At 36.2% G+C, this 17,533-nt stretch overlaps 1 pseudogene across 1 annotated transcript; it reads left to right on the forward strand.

Moving 5' to 3' along the window:
* The first annotated feature begins 8,528 nt into the window (after positions 1-8,528).
* LOC149256448 (ACT domain-containing protein ACR3-like) lies at positions 8,529-12,811 on the forward strand (annotated as a pseudogene). Its single transcript, XR_016267275.1, has 6 exons — positions 8,529-9,396; positions 9,526-9,593; positions 9,726-10,350; positions 10,728-10,832; positions 10,968-12,147; positions 12,587-12,811. The product of XR_016267275.1 is annotated as an ACT domain-containing protein ACR3-like (transcript).
* The last annotated feature ends 4,722 nt before the right edge of the window (positions 12,812-17,533 follow it).

Raw genomic sequence — 17,533 nt, forward strand, 5'->3', positions numbered from 1 at the left:
ATTAATTAATTTATTTTCAAACAGTTGTTAAATTCAAATTCGAATTTTACTTCTCAATTTTAGTCCAGGGACTGACTAAAATTGGAATCCATCCCGAAATGTTATTTTTAGCACTTCCATTTCTCATTCCTTGTTGCTCAATCTAGCACTGGTACCTAAACTGCTATTTATAGCAGTGCTATTTTTTGCACTTCTATTTTTAGCATTTCTTCTTGCTATTTTCAACAAGAATGCACCCTTCCTTTCGACAATTTAGGGTCTCTCCCAAACCCTAATATGGGCAACATAATGAAAGGCCACTTGAAGTCTTGTATGTCTACACACAGTGCCTCCACTAATTGACAAAGTACATTATAGGAGGATAGGTTTAGAAGTCACGGGGCTGTCAATGTTTCTTCAAGCAACACACCCCCAAACCCTAATGCAATCATAAGGTTTATAACTAGGAGAAAGCATGATGTGTGGATGAAATGCATGAGGTGTGAGCGGGTGGATCAACAAGGTTTTATAGGAAGGGTCGCGGGGAGAGTAACAAGTTGAAGGCCTTATCGAAACCCTACTATCTTGGGGTGAGCAGTAGGGTACCCAAAATTTTGGATATGCCCAAACAATTTGGGTGGTGTTGTAGTAGCTACACCAATTGGTGAACCACTAGAAAAATCTAGTATCTTGGTCAACATCCATGTAATAGTCTAAGTCCAAATAATAATGAAAGGGAATATTGAACAGTCGCTATGGGTACCTCTTGTGTTGCCTCAACCTTTACAGATATACCTTGCCTTTGTGTCTCAACTAAGTATTTCTAGCTAGTAAACACCTAATTAGAAGTTCCCACATGCCAGTAGATGATGATGATGCAATGAATTAGGTAGAGGACTTATTGTATTCATAATTTTTTTAAATAAGTTTATGATATTTCTTCGTTGGAAGCAGCCCTGGACAGTACCCTGACGCAGTCACTTCAATAAATCACAGACATTGCTCCACTACCAGTGAGCCTAGTCAATACCCCAGTGGAGTCATTGTGTTACCTCTCTGTGTCGTAATCCTTTCTAAATCCTTTTTCCTTTATTTAATTTCATTTTCTTCAATCTGTGCATTTGCACTTATTACTGGGTATTCATTGTGCCAGGGCAGATTAGGTATCCCAACTTATCTTACGAGTAAGAGAGATTGTCTCTTATTTGATAGAAACTAAGAGATATCCTCATTTAGGTTTTCCCTCATGCCGTTCTCCCACATATCATCTCCAGTTAACAAGTGAACAATGAAAACAAGCCATTGAAACATTCAATACCACATTAAGCACAAGGTTCTGGTTATGGGTATAGGTCATTCAAACTTATTAGGGTCCCCCATAAGCAATCCATTCTTATTTTCCTTGTTAATAAGTTAGACTCATAGGAGAGATATCGAGGGTGTAAATTTGATGACTGGTTTTAAGGGAGGCTACCTATTGGAGTAACCATCACAACTACACGCAGTCATTATGGCTATGGTTTTAATGTTGGTAACCATTGAAGCTCTTCTAGGGTTTCAACATGTGCGAGGTGACTGAGAAATATTCCTTTAGGGTTTGAGCATGTGCAAATAGGTGTGAGAAAGATAGTCACAACACCAAATTTTTTAAGGCTTCAGGTTCATGAAGGCTTATGTAGTGGCATTCAACATAGAGGAAAATGTGAGGTTATGTCAAAGGTGAGTATATTCAAGCATGAAGAAAGATGCATGATGTAATGTAGCAAACAGGGCTTAGGATGCAATGTAATGCTATGTGCAGAAGAGATTAGATAATTGCAGATAAAATAACCATGCAAAGATGTTATGCATGCTATGCATCAACGAGAAGTTCAAGAATGTGAATGAAAGCCAATGGAAAATTGAAATGCAAGAAAATACATTACCTACAGTAAGGAAAGCCAAACATAAAAAATTTAAACCATAAAGAAAAATGATAAGGAGAAAACCTTAATCAGAAAATTAATAAGAAAAACCTAAAACATAACTAGTCGAAACCCTAAATCCTAATTTATCTAGAGAGGAGGTCGGGTCATGTGAAATCAAACTTCCAATGTCACCACCGCAATAGTTCCTTCTTTGCAAAAACAAAGATGAAAATGATTAGAATCTTTAAAAAGAATTGTGCAAAAGCCAAAATGCTCACGTGTGAAACATGCACAACAACTATAAATCCACTTCTACTTACAGGAAAATGTGCTAGAAAAAGATCATTCAAGGAAAGCTTCAACCCAATCCTAGTAAACAAAATCACAAATGTGAAATTTATAGTCATCTCGCCATGACATATATCCATTCATTCTTAATCCTAAATCCCATGTAAGTAAGGCAATATGTTTCCTACTAGCACAATAATTAATCAAATAATATCCTTCAATCCAATCAACAACCCTATCATGATATGGAAGATGATCAACTTGATGACCCTGAAAAGAGTGGTTTTCGCACGGTGTAACTTGGATACCAAAGGATTCAAGCATGGAAACCCTAATTTCGGAAACCCTAGTTTGAATTTATCCATGGATTTCATCAAGGATGTGAGGTCTTGACATAACCATAGTGGAAGCTAAGGTGCCTCACCATCCTGACAAATCTCTGAACCTTCAAAAGGTACACCATCAAATATCGGTAGTTTCGCAAGATTAGGAAGTGAATGGATATGGTCAGCATTAGTTATGCGAGGACAATTACCAATGAACACGTTGTTAATTGAATTAGATGTTTGAATATTGATAGGTTGGCAGTTCAACAAATCAGATTATTTAGATTCCCAAGAATGAATTGAATCAACCAGAAGAGTCTTAGGTAGATGGGAGGTTAGGCGATTGGCACCTTTCCAAGATTGGAAGACATTGTTTTCTTGTATACATTCACAAACTGCACTGGTTGGGCAACAATAAAAAAATATTTGAGACAACGACCAGAGTACTCCCTTCAACAAACAAATTAGGGTATAAAAGTTTATGCATATCAGCTGATAGGGGGTGGAAATATGTGTTCAGAGAAACCTCAACTAAGTCAAAGGATTTCTGAGATGAGCTTGCATCTGGCAAGATGATGTTGAGAGGAGAGTGAAGTGAATAAACCCTAATTTGATTGGGTTTAGGGGTCTCTTCAGGAAAGTGAGAACCTGACATAACCATCAACAGAAGTTGAAGTTCGTCAATTGCCTGATGAGTCCCCAAACTTTCGTAAGGTGAATCATCGAATTCTAGTGGCTTTGTAGGATCAACACATGGGTACAAACAATAATCACTAGGGGCATGAGAAAGTATGTTTTCGGTATAGTGACAACCATTAAAGCCACCAGTTTGATCAATTTGGGTATCTGGCACATAAGGCTCTCCTTGGATTGCGAGTGAAGAGGAATTAATGAGAGGACCATATTGAATTGGTTGAGATGTAAGCCCTTATCCTTCACCTGTTAAATATTATGGATGGAAGAGATCAAGAAAAGGTGATTCATCATTCTCATAATGGAATTGTGAAACATCACCCTCATGTTTATTGTTGCAACCAACACCAGTAGGATAAATTTTCGAATGGTTTGTAGTAACCTTCAGTGTAGTAGACCCATGAAAAAAATTAGGGTACAATGGATGCAAAGGGTCAGATGAAGGGGAACCAATTGGACAAGGACTCACATCCTGCACATTAGTGTCAGCTAGAGGGAGAAATGGATTTGCATGCATGTCATGGTCCTTGGATTTGATAAGACAATCAACTTTATGTGAGATAAGACCCGAGCCATTTTCGACAAGTGAATGAAATCTAGAATTGAGTGATACATGTGTTCAATGGACAATGCTAGTTCCATCCACAGGAAGAGACGTTATATCAACATAATTTTCAGATTCAAAATCAAAAGGATGTACAAGAGCTTCAGAGTCAAGACAATTTGATTCATTTCCCAAAAAGCATTTTTCATCATCTTAACCATTTACGACCAAAATCTTATTATGTAACAAATCAAGAGGAGGATGAGAAATGCCACAAGCAGTAATTTCCTCCTCGAAGGCTTGAGGTTTTTCTGGATTTAGAGAGATAGGAAAAACAAGATTAGGGGTAAAACCTGGACAACTTGTAACTTTTATATTATCATGATACTCATGACAATCAAGGTTTGTTTCCGATTGAAGGTGTTGCAAAGAAATGAGAACCAACCATTGAAAATGCATACTTAATACACCCAATTGACATCTCCTTCAGGAAATTCAAAACAAATATGAACAAATCTAGCAACAAAATCCTCTAAAGATTCTTCAGGTTTCATTCTAAGCTCATTTATCCTTCTAAACACATCTTGAAAATCGTACATATGGAATGCTTGTCGGACCTTACCGATGAGTTGCTCGAATGAATGAATGGAAGTTGCTAGAAATGTGTGGAACCATCGCTTCACGCAACCTTCAATGGTAAGGAAGAGAAGCACACACACAAAACCCTTCGTCGTCGACCTTGTAAGATTCACAAAAAATAAGGAAATACAAAATATGCTTGGCCAAGTACGGTCCATCCTCGCCATCAAACTTTAACTAAGACAAGTGATAGAGAGGCTCATCGAGGATTAAACATTGACTAATGGATAAGTTAGCGAATCACCTTGGGAGTGACATTTGAGATAGAACCATCTACATATATGAGACTAAAATGTATGCTCCAAGGGCTCAAATTTTCAATTGGGCCTCCTCCAAGCGCTAATTTCTTGACAGGATGAAATGTACCGCCAACAACTAGGGGGTGTCCGCGGTGTGAAGTCCTAATTATACCTCACACAGTTTGGGATAGGAGCCCCATACGATATGTGGCCCTGACTTCCACCATAAATACTTCCTCTCTCGTTTATCAAATGAGGAGGTGTGAGAGTAGCAGGAAGAATGAAATGCCTAAACAGTGAAACAAAATCAGTCCAAGATTGACAAATTAAAAAAAGAGAGTTAAAAAAAGAGGGATAAACAAGTGTCAGCAGATATAAGAAGAGGTATGCCATGAGAGGGATCAGTGAGCCAAAACCCAGTAATACATACATAAAATATAACATGCCAGAAGTAAGTGCAAAATAGTTCACATTAGATCACTAACATGGCAAGGAACAAGTAAACAAAGATTCAAAAAAAAAACATACATGCAACCACTATGAATCAGTCCATAACATATTGTCTACATGAAAGCACACATACAAATATAGTGAAGTATCAAACATACAATACAACCACCATGCATAAGTATGTGAATTAGTGTCAAATAGAGAGAGCATATTATTAATGTTGCTGCAACTTCAAGTACATAACTATCAGTTGGTCAAAACCCAACAGTGGGGCATGGGTGGCTCATATCATTGCGTGATGCAAAACCCTAACCTCACTCAAACTTTACTCTACTAGCTTCCAACAGCTGAGTGTCTCTAGCTCTCAAGCATAAATCAGATTTCTAATGCTAGCCTCAACTCAAGTGCTAAAGTCCCCTATCTATGAGGCATGAGGGCGCATTTATAGAGATGAGGTGACTATTCACCTTCCGTGACCCTTGACCTCCCCTCATCACTCTTGAACTTCCTCACTTCTCTTGACATGGTGCCAGAAAGAAAACACAAGGATAATATTGAGGGTTATTGGAAACCCTAGGATATTCATTATCAATATGTTGCCTAGTCATGAGACAAGCCTATTTGGCTTCTATTCTCCCTCACATACATGTCCACCTTTGATGTTTCACTTTTGGTATGGCTAACCGGTTCCCACAGAGTGCTAGGAACTATCTTCCCATCTTGTAGTTTTTATGAGAAAGCTAACCCCTTTCATATGGTCAAAGTTCTCGCTCCCTTCCTTTTAAATTCATCATAGGATGTTTAATGGGCATTGACAAGTCCTTTTGTGGAAAGCACCATCCTCTTTAGAGCTTTGATGAGGCCTTCCCTTCATCTTCCTTTTAAATTCATCATAGGATGTTTAATGGGCATTGACAAGTCCTTTTGTGGAAAGCACCATCCTCTTTAGAGCTTTGATGAGGCGTTCCCCTCATCCTTGATGCCCTCGTAGCCTAATATCACACATTAGGGATCCCAGCAAGAGATTGTTTTGCTATGCCAAACCTGCAAACATATATTCAATATTTAGGATACAACCTTGCAAATTATTAATTATATGAAATCAAAATAAATTAGAGTGATTAACCGATGATGTGAGATCAACAATAGTTTGCATCTGTTTTATACTGATTTCCCTTGTCTGCTCAATTGCATTAAACCCTGATTCCTCAATCTTACATTTTAGGACCACCGTGATCCTTTTCACTGCCTCATACAAATGTCTTCAATCGATATGAGAGATCCCTGTTCGAAACAACATACATGGCCATATTGCCTAGCAATGAAGCCATCAGGATTCACTGACAAAAATATATGAACGAGAGCCCTTTCGACGATCAAGCGGTACCCAGGAACCCTCGTATAATTGGTGCACCATCTATCTACAAGTTGTAAAGTAATTTACATCCCATGGGACTATCCCACTTTCATGGTGTGTTGTGCACGTCTTAACAATCTTCCGATGCATTTATAAATCTTTTGAATGATTTCATATGCACAAAACGCCCTTTGTGTCATGTTTCCACAGGTTTTCGACCAGTTCCTTTATTATTCCTGGATGTTGGATCTTATGTGATGTTGATGGCCTCGGCATGGCCCAAGCCTCCATTCAACACCTTCGTGGCCATCATACCAATCTTGTGACAAACCAAGGTTGCATAGTCACATTATGACGGGATCGCATCTTCTAGATGCTTTCTTTAAGGCATAAAAGTGCGATGGTGTGACCCCATTGGAAATGCAACTTGACGTTGGTCACACAATCGCATCTCCAATAGATCGCATACCTTGTAAGCTTGCCTCAATGTTGACGTTGGTTTGTGGTTTCAATTTCACCGCAATAATGTGTTACCACCAACCAAAATAACCTTGTTTAATGTCAACCCTTAGCGAGTGTTTTGTGCATGCGAAACACTCAGCACCACTTCTTATTCATCAACGTACCTTCCCATAGTACATTGGCAGAAATGTGAATATGGGTCGTTCGCATGATGCAGGTTTAACGGTAGGGGAGCAGAAATGTGAATGGGATCATATGAGGGCAAGGTTGATTCCCAAGTCGTGTTACAGCGAAGGTCTCATTCCTAACCACGTCACCGAGCACAACTTATGACCGAAAGAGGGCTCACATAGTCACACAAGTCGCATCAATCACTGGCTTATTTCAATGGGGATTTCGCAACTTAGCGACCTTAGAGGAGGTCACATAGTCGCAGCTTTGGTTGGGTCGCACTCCTGGCTATCTAGCTCCGACTCTGAAGTGCGACTTCACGACCTTGGGGGAGGTCGCAATTTGACCAATGCTCTAGCTGTTCAGATGCTTCATGCATTTGCCCAATGAATGCGATGTGCTGTGTTGAGTGTATGAAGGCTCTGTCACATCATAACATGCCATAAATACGATAACGCTTATTTCATATGTGTCGATGGTCCCTTGATATGTTTTGTTGCCACTATTGATGATCCACATGCATGGTTCTCATGGTATTCCCGTCACACCATTTTTGATTCTAAAGGAGCAGTTTTAGAATTATTCGATGATCCCCAAGGCATTATTTCATGCCTCTTGATACACACATTTATCAAGTACTCGGTGTGCCTCAACCAAACTCCCATAATTTACATACATTTTCAGCAGTCGGTTCCTTATATATGGACGACGTGTAACCAGTTGTTCTGGAACCGTTCCTTACGTATAATGGAACACTCAGCTTCATCATATGAATCGAAGAGCATAAAACCCTTGGCGACACACCTCTGCACATTTCCAATATTTCCACGCATTTCTCACACGGGTGGGACTACTGCAAATTGATTTTCACAATTTGAGTTATTGACTCGCTACCCTCAGTCTTTATATCGACAGTTGAAACTTGTTCGCTCCAATTCGTTGTATGAAATATTATGGTCAAAGGCTTTAAATCATACCAAATAGCGTCAACGAAAATATGTATACTTGTTGGTGGCACCTCTTTGTAAAATAAGGAGCTCACGTATCAAGAAAAACCCTTTCACTACATATTAAATGTAGTATCATGAATATGCCCAGCCTTGTAGTATGATTTTAGTGGTGCCTTATAGGTTACCTATCCATGTGTACGAATACTACATGTGCTCTTTGCAAATTTCCATTCTACCACAATGCTAGTAAGGCAATGAGGGGTGAACTACATAGTGTTCTCTTTTGACATTTCATTGGTTTATATGAACCTCTATTCTAGTTACGCCGTAAGGCGTTTCCCTCTGAAATCAACTCCCCTAATTTCCTTTCTGTCTTAATGCTAACCGTCAGATGCATTGTTAGACGATTGAACAATAGGATGCCGTCCAATTTAATTGAAAAACATTAAAAAAACTTTTAAAATAAAATTGGTTAATTAAAAATTTAATTAATTATGTTACCTACAAGCCTCGTCCGTCGTGTTTTTCTTTGCCGCAGGAGGACGAGGAGGGCCGCGGATGGGAGTGAGGGAATCCCTTCTTTGCTGCAAGATGACGACTCAGGATTGTTGAGGCATGGTTAGGGTAACGACCCACGGGAAGCAGCGAAAACACTGCCATTTGCGCACCTTTTTAGAATGAAATCCAGATCTTGTAAAAATCTATGCACTCATTCTATCTCCATGGTACATTTGTCCTTTGATTGATCCAACAATGGAGATTATGGTAGTTCAGTAGAGGTAATAACCATCGTCAGGGTTTCCGCTCATTCTTATTGTTTTGAAAGAGATCCCCTTTTCAGGTAAGGGTTTTTCATTGCTTCTCCAGGGCCTTCCATTTGTAGGTTTACGGGTGAGTTTCCTTTTTTTTCTTTTTAAACTCCAAAAAATGTTTCTTCTCTATTGGGGTTTCCGCCTGATCTTCACATTTGAAATTTCCTTCTATTGGGGTTTCCGTCTGATCTTCACATTTGAAATTTCTTTCGAGTTCATTATTGTGTTGGTTAACTAGATCATGGAGGCCATTGCCATGGCAAGGCATTGCTAGTGTTACAATGGCTATTTCCAATCATGGTAAGAAACCCCTCCCACCTATGCTTGTCCTCATGGGGATGGAAGGATTGTTGGCTTCAGCCCAAGGCTGAAGAAAATCCTGTGCAACTACAGGCTGTTAGTAATTTTGTCATGATGATGTGCTTCTCTCTCAGTAGTTGGGGTTGTGGATGATCTCTGTGCAAGTGGATAGTAGGAACAAGCATGGCATACTTCTTGAAGTGGTCCAACTTTTGACTGATCTAGATATAACCATTTCGAAAGCATATATTTCCTCAGATGGTGGATGGTTTATGGATGGTAAGCTCGCTCCTTTAGATCTATCATTGAACATTTCCCTTTTCATCTCTGCAAATGCTGCTGTGTGGACATTGCAGGGGACTCAGCCAATTGTTTGATTGAATGATTCAAGTTTTACTTTTGTGTTAGCGTTTCATGTGACAGACCAGCTAGGGGATAAACTTACAGATGAAAGCATCATTGAATACATACAGCAGGTAGCTTTAGCTTGACGTTGGAAATTAAATTATTTTAACAAGAGGATGCTGTGCAGATTGTTGGTATATTGGATTTGTTGGAATTGTTTATGAGAATTTACTCATTAATATTTGTTGACTTTCTTGCTGCAGTCCTTGGGACCAAAGCGTGTCACTTCCAGTAGAGAGGTGAAGACTTGTTTAGGTAGGATTGTAGGTGTACAATCATCCATTGGAGAATACACAACAATAGAATTGACTGGGACAGATCGCCCTGGTCTTCTTTCAGAAATTTCTGCAGTGCTTACAAGCTTTGGTTGCAATGTAGTAGCAGCAGAATCTTGGACCCATAATATGAGAGTAGCATGTGTTGTATATGTAACCGATGAATTATCAAACCAGCCTATAGAGGATGAAGTTCGTCTGTCTACCATTAAGGAATGACTTTCAAACGTGCTTAAAGGGAATGACAATGGCACCAAAGGAGTCAAGACAGATTTTTCCATGGGCTTAACTCACCGAGAGAGGCGTCTGCACCAGCTGATGTTTGCTGACAGGGACTATGAGTGTTCTTCTGATTCCTCAGACCCCACTTTGTTGGATGAAAACAAGAAGCCTGTCATTACCATCGAGAACTGCAATGAAAAAGGCTATTCTGTGGTTAATATCCAGTGTAGAGACAGGCCAAAGTTGTTGTTTGATACAGTCTGTACTCTGACAGATGCAGTATGTTGTCTTTCATGCTTCAATCACTTGCAATTTACCTTATGCATTGCAGGTAAGTTAAAGAGGTAAAAATATATGCATTTTCTTCCATCAGGCTGTGGCTTAGTGATTGAGATGGGAGCCAGCATGCAAACTGTTCAAATTCAAATCTTAGTTGCCCTTTGTATGTGAGGGAAGGTGTTTGACCCTCCCAAAATTGTTTTCCCTCAAGAACCGAACACATAAACATGTCCTTAATTAATGTGTGGCAATAATGTGTTCAGTCTTTCTGATTGGGCTAGTGGGTATATACTGTGATTTGTATATATTGTGATTAGGTGTGCTGTTAAGGAATTTCTTAATATTAAGGTTATTAGTTCAAAACTCATCTTCTCATCTGTCTTAACCCAAAAAAAAATTCTAATTAAATAAAAAAAATTGCACTTACAGGAATATTACATTCGGCATATGGATGGTTGTACCCTAGACACAGAAGATGAGAAACACAGAGTTGTCAAGTGCTTGGAGGTTGCAATAGAACGCAGGGCATCTGAGGTCAGTGGATTTTGCCTTCCATATTTTAAATCTTTCAAGTTTTATCCAACTAATTGCTCACTGAGATGTTGATCTGAAGATCTAAATCTCTACTTCTGTTGCTGAATCTAATAACCTCTAGCTCCTACTGAACAGGGCCTGAGTCTTGAGCTGTGTGCAAGCGATAGAGTAGGCCTTCTTTCGGATGTCACTCGCATGTTCCGTGAAAATGGTCTCTCAGTGACAAGAGCAGATGTGACAACATGAGGGGATAAAGCGATCAATGTATTCTATGTCAGGGATGCTTATTCATGAAATCTTGCCATGAATATCGATATGAAGGTAGTTGAAGCTATGAGGAGAGAAATTGGCCATACCGTGTTTCTGCAGGTTAAGAATATGCCAAGTGACATTGCTAACTCTCTCCCAGTCGATTCCGGATTGAAATTCAGATTTTTTTTTGTTAGTTTATTCAAGGCCCAGCTTGACCGTCTCTCATGCAATTTTCGTATGATCAAGTTCTGAATCTCAATGGCAGAATGCTTACTACCACTAATGCTTCTACTCCTTGTGCGCTGAACTTGATCCCATGGCCACTTTCGAACCCAGTGTTGCTTCATTCGCTTTGTATCTTATAGTGGCAGGCAAGATTATCAGATGAACTTATGTTTGGAGTTATTTAACCTGTATGTATGAATGACTGACTTGGGATAGAAGGGTGTTTCAGAGAAGCTCGCTTGTAATGATATCTTACTGGTTATTATCATGCCATGCCTTGTCTGTTTATTTCTTTAATGGAATGGAAAGCTAAATTCCTCCCTCTTCTTCTCCCTCCAGGAAGAACGTTAGTAAAGTTATTTTTTTGGTATTAGATTAGAAAACCAATTACGGTCTCTTTTGAATTAAGATAATCTACCAGACAAGCTCAATCAAGAATTTTGAATAATAAGTCAGTGGGTTTCTTAGAAAAAGTCAAGGATAGATTTCTCTTTACAAATGGCTTAATTAAAGCGTTGATAAATTATTTTTAACCTTTAAAAGAACACTGTAAGGAGTCTTAACATAGATATGTAAATCACACATATAGTCTTTCACTTTATTATTGACTGCTGTAATTGTTTTGAGACTCTGTTTATCCTTACACGTGAGTAACTGTCTTGGAATTGATGTCTTACTGGCTTTCTAATTGTACAATTCAGTGTTCAACCAGAAGTCCCTATATAATGCCTACAAGAAGCACACCAAAAACATCCCTTTGAATGCGGATGAATATACAAAGATGAAAGAAACTGATCCAGAATTTTATCGTGATTGTTCAAATCTGCAATATGGAAAGGTAAGGTTATACATGTTTTATTTGGATTTTAAGATGAGGAAATTATTTTTGCATGTATAAAATTTAAACTCTTTGGATAGAAGGTCATATCAGATGGAAAGTGAGTTTAAGCTAGTAAAACATATGAGCTTGAAGTCAACACTTGCAATCTATCACTTGGAAGATTGCCTGCCACTATAGTATCTCCATTGCAGTTCCCAGTGCCAACTAAAAAACGGGAGTTGGAATTCTCATGGCCTCTTAGAGGATTATAGTTTTATTGTGATATTGGTTTTATAACACTGTTTATATAAGTTGTACTTGACTCTAGCTTTACCTTTTTTAAAACATATTTGAAGATATATTTCCTCCAAAAACATGTAGCTACTCATTTTAGCATCTCAGTTTGTATTTTAAATAAATTTTTAACATTTGATTTTCATCACGATGTGTCATGTAGGTGTGATCGTATACTTGGTATGGTAAAGGATTAAAGCAGATTTCTTATGGCTGAGGGGAATCAAAATTCTCTGATCATCGACCTGTTTATTCTGCGGTTTATTATGTTTTATTATGTTTTCATGGCGGAGGTGGACATGCTCAACAAAAGAAACTTAAAGAAAGATTTCATCAGTTCAAGTTCAAAATTCCATGTTGAAGAGCTTCTGCCATGAACCCAAAATTCTCTTCAAACTCCCAAAATTTATGTAAGGAATTTATCCACTCTGTCTTACTATACCATTATGACTACAAAAAATTCAGCTAAAATCAATGTCCACTCCCTTTCAAAGGATCAATTAGCCATTCGAGCATGGTGAATGAAAAGGTTTCAGCTAATTATATTAATCATCTATCCTCAATGACTCCATATTGATGCATTTGGTTCCATTTATTATTAGACAAGTGTGATATGCTGGAAAAATTTGTTGAACAAACAAGAAGAATCATGAATGCACATGGTTCTAAACGTGTACCTTTTCAACAGCTAGCACATCAAATATGAATTCCATAAAGAAAATCAGGATAAATTGTGAACTCGAATTCCATAAAGAATATCAGGATATATTATGAACTTGAATAGATTTGTTCAAAACAAATCTAATGCCTATCATGGTAAACATTTTCATTATATGATTTCTAATCAACCTCCCCTTCATTTTAAGTTACCGGAAGTAAGTGGTAGGTGAAATATAAGGGGTAATTTGAATATTTTGTAATATAGAAATTTTATATTAGACATACATTTTCATTATATGATTTCTAATCAACCTCCCCTTCATTTTAGGTTACCGGAAGTAAGTGGTAGGTGAAATATAAGGGGTAATTTGAATATTTTGTAATATAGAAATTTTATATTAGACATTATTAAGATTTATTAAATTTTCAAGTATTGGTTACCTTAGTTTTATTAAATTTTTTAGTGGTGGTTACCCTCTGTTTTCATTGGAAGCAGGGGAAATATAAATCTAAGGGGATATAATTTTGAGAAGTAATTTGAATATTTTGCAATATATAGTTATTATATTAGACATTAGTAAGATTTATTAAATTTTCTAAAATTTAAGAAATATTTCTCTTTTTAAAAAAAATTTGAATTTTTTATTAAATTAATATTAAATTAGTATAATTACATTTTTCAATATATAATATATATAAAATATTTAACGTAAAAATAAAACATTACAAACAATACTATTTTTTCATGTTCTATAAAGCATTAAAAATATATAAAATATATAATCTTTCATGCCCACTAGAGAATTACTATTATCACAGGGGATATATAAATCTTAAAGATAATTTGAATATTTTCCAACATCATATTTTAGATTTTTTATAACAATACCATCTTTTCATGTTCTATAAAACATTAAAAAAATATCAAATATAAATCTTAAAGATAATTGGAATATTTTCCAATATCATATTTTAGATTTTTTATAACAATACCATCTTTTCATGTTCTATAAAGCATTAAAAAAATATCATCTTTTCACGTAAAATATAATATAAATCTCAAAGATAATTTGAATATTTTACAATATCATATTTTAGATTTTTTATATTAAACATTAGTTAAAATTATTAAAATTTCTAAAATATTTTTGTTTTTTAAATTTTCTTGAAAAATCTATTAAATTAATATAATTATACTTTTTAATATATAATATATGTTAAATAATTAACCTAAAAATAAAACATTACAAATAATACCATCTTTTCATGTTCTATAAATCATTACAAAAATACCCCCCCTTCACACTATAGTGATTGGAGTTTGAGGTCAATTTTTTTTTTTGCTCAAGCAAGAGTTGTACCTTCTATTTAATTAATAAGGAAAATAAATTACACAAAATACAAGAGCCCACAAGGAAGAAAATTTGCCAATTTATTGGCCGTTCTTCACACATAATTAAAACTAATTGTGTGAAGGCACTGAAGGTGAAGTTGAATCCGTTGAAAAACCCGGATCAGCCTCCTGTGTTTAGAGACTATTTCCGAAGCCTACTAAAAATTAGTCAACTACTCAACTAATAAGTTTGCAGTGGATTATTTGTGTATGGGTTATACAATAATATGTCATTTTGAATATTCAAATATCTCTTCAAAACTAAGAAAAGAGATTAGAAGTTATATCTACATATTATTTGTGTTTGTAAAGAAAGTAAGCAATACCTTTTTTTTTATAAATTAGTAATCTAAATTTCCAAATTTTATTAGTATAATGTTAATTTTTATCATTCCATTATTGTTATTTATATTTACATTTTGTTTTAATAGAACAAATATAAGGCAAGGTTAGACTTTTTCAACAATTTATTTTCATATTTTGTAATGCTTACCTCTTTGGTGTTATTGTCATGCGGAAGATAGTTGTATGCACAAAGAAATTTAGTTATGCACAAAAGAAATTTAGTTATGAGGAAGGTTTTAGATACATAAATATTATCTTCCCAAAAAAAAGCCATATGTTACCCCAACCAATCAAATGTAAATGTGAAGCAAAAACTCAAACTCCAATCTATTTTCGATCTAACAAAAAAAAATATCAAAAACTCCAATCTATTTATGCTCTAACTAAAAAATATACCTTGGTTGAGGTTGAGTATCGACATTGATTGTTGGAAATCACAAATGGACCCAACCATTTAAAATATATTCATCATTTACAAATTAAAAGAACAACATATAGCTCAAGATAAACAAAATAAGTTACTTTAAAAACGTATTACTACATAGTTCAATAAAAAAAAATATTAAGAACATTTCACTACATATAAAGTCATAAGATACCAAGTTGAATAATTACATGAATTCTAAGTGACAAATGGAGGAGGTTGTTTAAAGATTCACCGAAAGCACATATTTTGGGTTACTCCCATGTAACTGAGTGTTTATGGACAATGTTATGAATATGATCAATGATATACATATATAACAATAACATGAAGTTGAAAATGGTTCAATTAACACTAACATGAAGTTAAAAATGGTATGGATTCAGTTTCTACAAAAGCCTCTTTTTCTAAGATATCATCAGTTTGGACATATTAGAGACTTCACAAGATGATAACCTCTTTGGTGTGGTCCTCGTGGTAAAGATAGTTGCATGCACAAAATAATTTATTTTTTGAGTAGGTTTCACGTACTTAACCATCCTCTTACTAGAAATAGGCCTTAATTTTTGAAACACCTAACTAACCTCTTACTAGAAATAACTTCAATTACATTATAAATTACAATGATTGGAATATTGTTGCTCAACATCCAAAATTTTCAGCTTCAATTACAAGCCATTTGATCCATATGCATCTATGAGTAAGTAACTCAATCCTTTTCCCCTATGTTTTCACACTTCACTGTTTCGAACAACACCTTATCAAATTTTCATTTAAATGCTAATAAGTTGAGATATCCATAGTCATGTTTATGTCTTTGATGGTGCTTTTACAGATGACAATGCATTGTTTTGGGGAATCAAATACTACAATGATATGATTTTGGAAGACTAATGGGGAATGACAATGCATTGTTTTGGGGAATCAAATACTACAATGATATGATTTTGGAAGACCAATGGGGAATGTCTAGTCTGAATTGTTTCTTCGGAAGGATACACAAACATTCACTCTAAAACAAAAGTGGGTGGTCCCTCCAAGAAGTGTTGACAAATCACTCTTCATTTATGTTTTTTTCCCATATGTAGCCTTACGGCGTTTCCATTGCAACATTTGATGCAATTGCTAGTATAACGTTGATGTGCGCTTTCCCATGTACTTTATAATGACCCAAGACTAAAATGGGTTGTCGAAAGGCCCTTTATCTTTTCTTTAGGGTCATGAAACGATACCACACTTTGGAAATAACTTCAAGACGCTCAACGGTTTAGTGTAGATGCCACAATAGTTGATTTGTATCTACGCTCAGTCCATTTAATGCCCCAATAATTCCTTTACTTATGGCATCCAAGGTCCTTTTACCCTTTTGAAACACTTTAAATAAGTACGTGAGGTTCACACGGTTCATTAAATCCACCATCTTTGTCTTAAGGGATTATTTAATGCCATTGTTGCATTGATCAATGTGTATCCGTGGCTCCTTTAGCTAATTCCCTGCAAAAAAAGATGAAATGAGAACAAGTTAGCTTGTCATAGCGATATTTCCATGTGAGAGCATGAAAGAAAACCATCTTCACATGAGAGCATAAAAGAAAACGAATAACAATAAAAAATAATTTATGCACGAAGCATGAACCATAAATGACCCAAATTAAGACGTTAGGGGTGGCATGGGTTGAGTAGTTCATGATTCAAATTCTCCTTTTTAAGATGAATTCTAAACTAGGCATTAATTGAACCACGAATCGCTAGTGACTTCAATATTTGTGTTTCCTATAGGGTATGACTTATTTATAGAGAAAGTGCCTTGAAACACTATTGAACATGCATTATGAGGGGTGAGAATGTTTAGTCATGTCAAACTATGTTTTCAAGGGTGAAAGGGAAAGACAACATTTTACGACCCTAATGCACATGCTGACATGGGGAGGAAAACAACCATGAACCTTAGGGACATGAGACACAATGAGTATTCCCATTATGTTAGAGAATGCATGTGAGAATGTGCCCTCCCTTTTGACAATTTATGGTTTCTCCCAAACACTAATATGTGCAACATAATGAAATACCACTTGAATTCTTGTATGTCCACACACAATGCCTCCACTGATTGACAATAGACACTATAGGAGGATAGGTTTGGAAGTCACAGGGCTCCCAATGTTCCTTCAAGCAACACATCCCCAAATCCTAATGCAATCATAAGGTTTATCACTCGGAGAAATAATTATGTGTGGATGCAATGTATGATGTGTGAGTGGGTGCATCAACAAGGTTTGATAGGAAGG

This window comes from Pinus tabuliformis, chromosome 7 (genome assembly GCF_031772625.1).
Source record: "Pinus tabuliformis cultivar Carrire ecotype Pingquan chromosome 7, CPIR1, whole genome shotgun sequence".
Lineage (NCBI taxonomy): Eukaryota > Viridiplantae > Streptophyta > Pinopsida > Pinales > Pinaceae > Pinus > Pinus tabuliformis.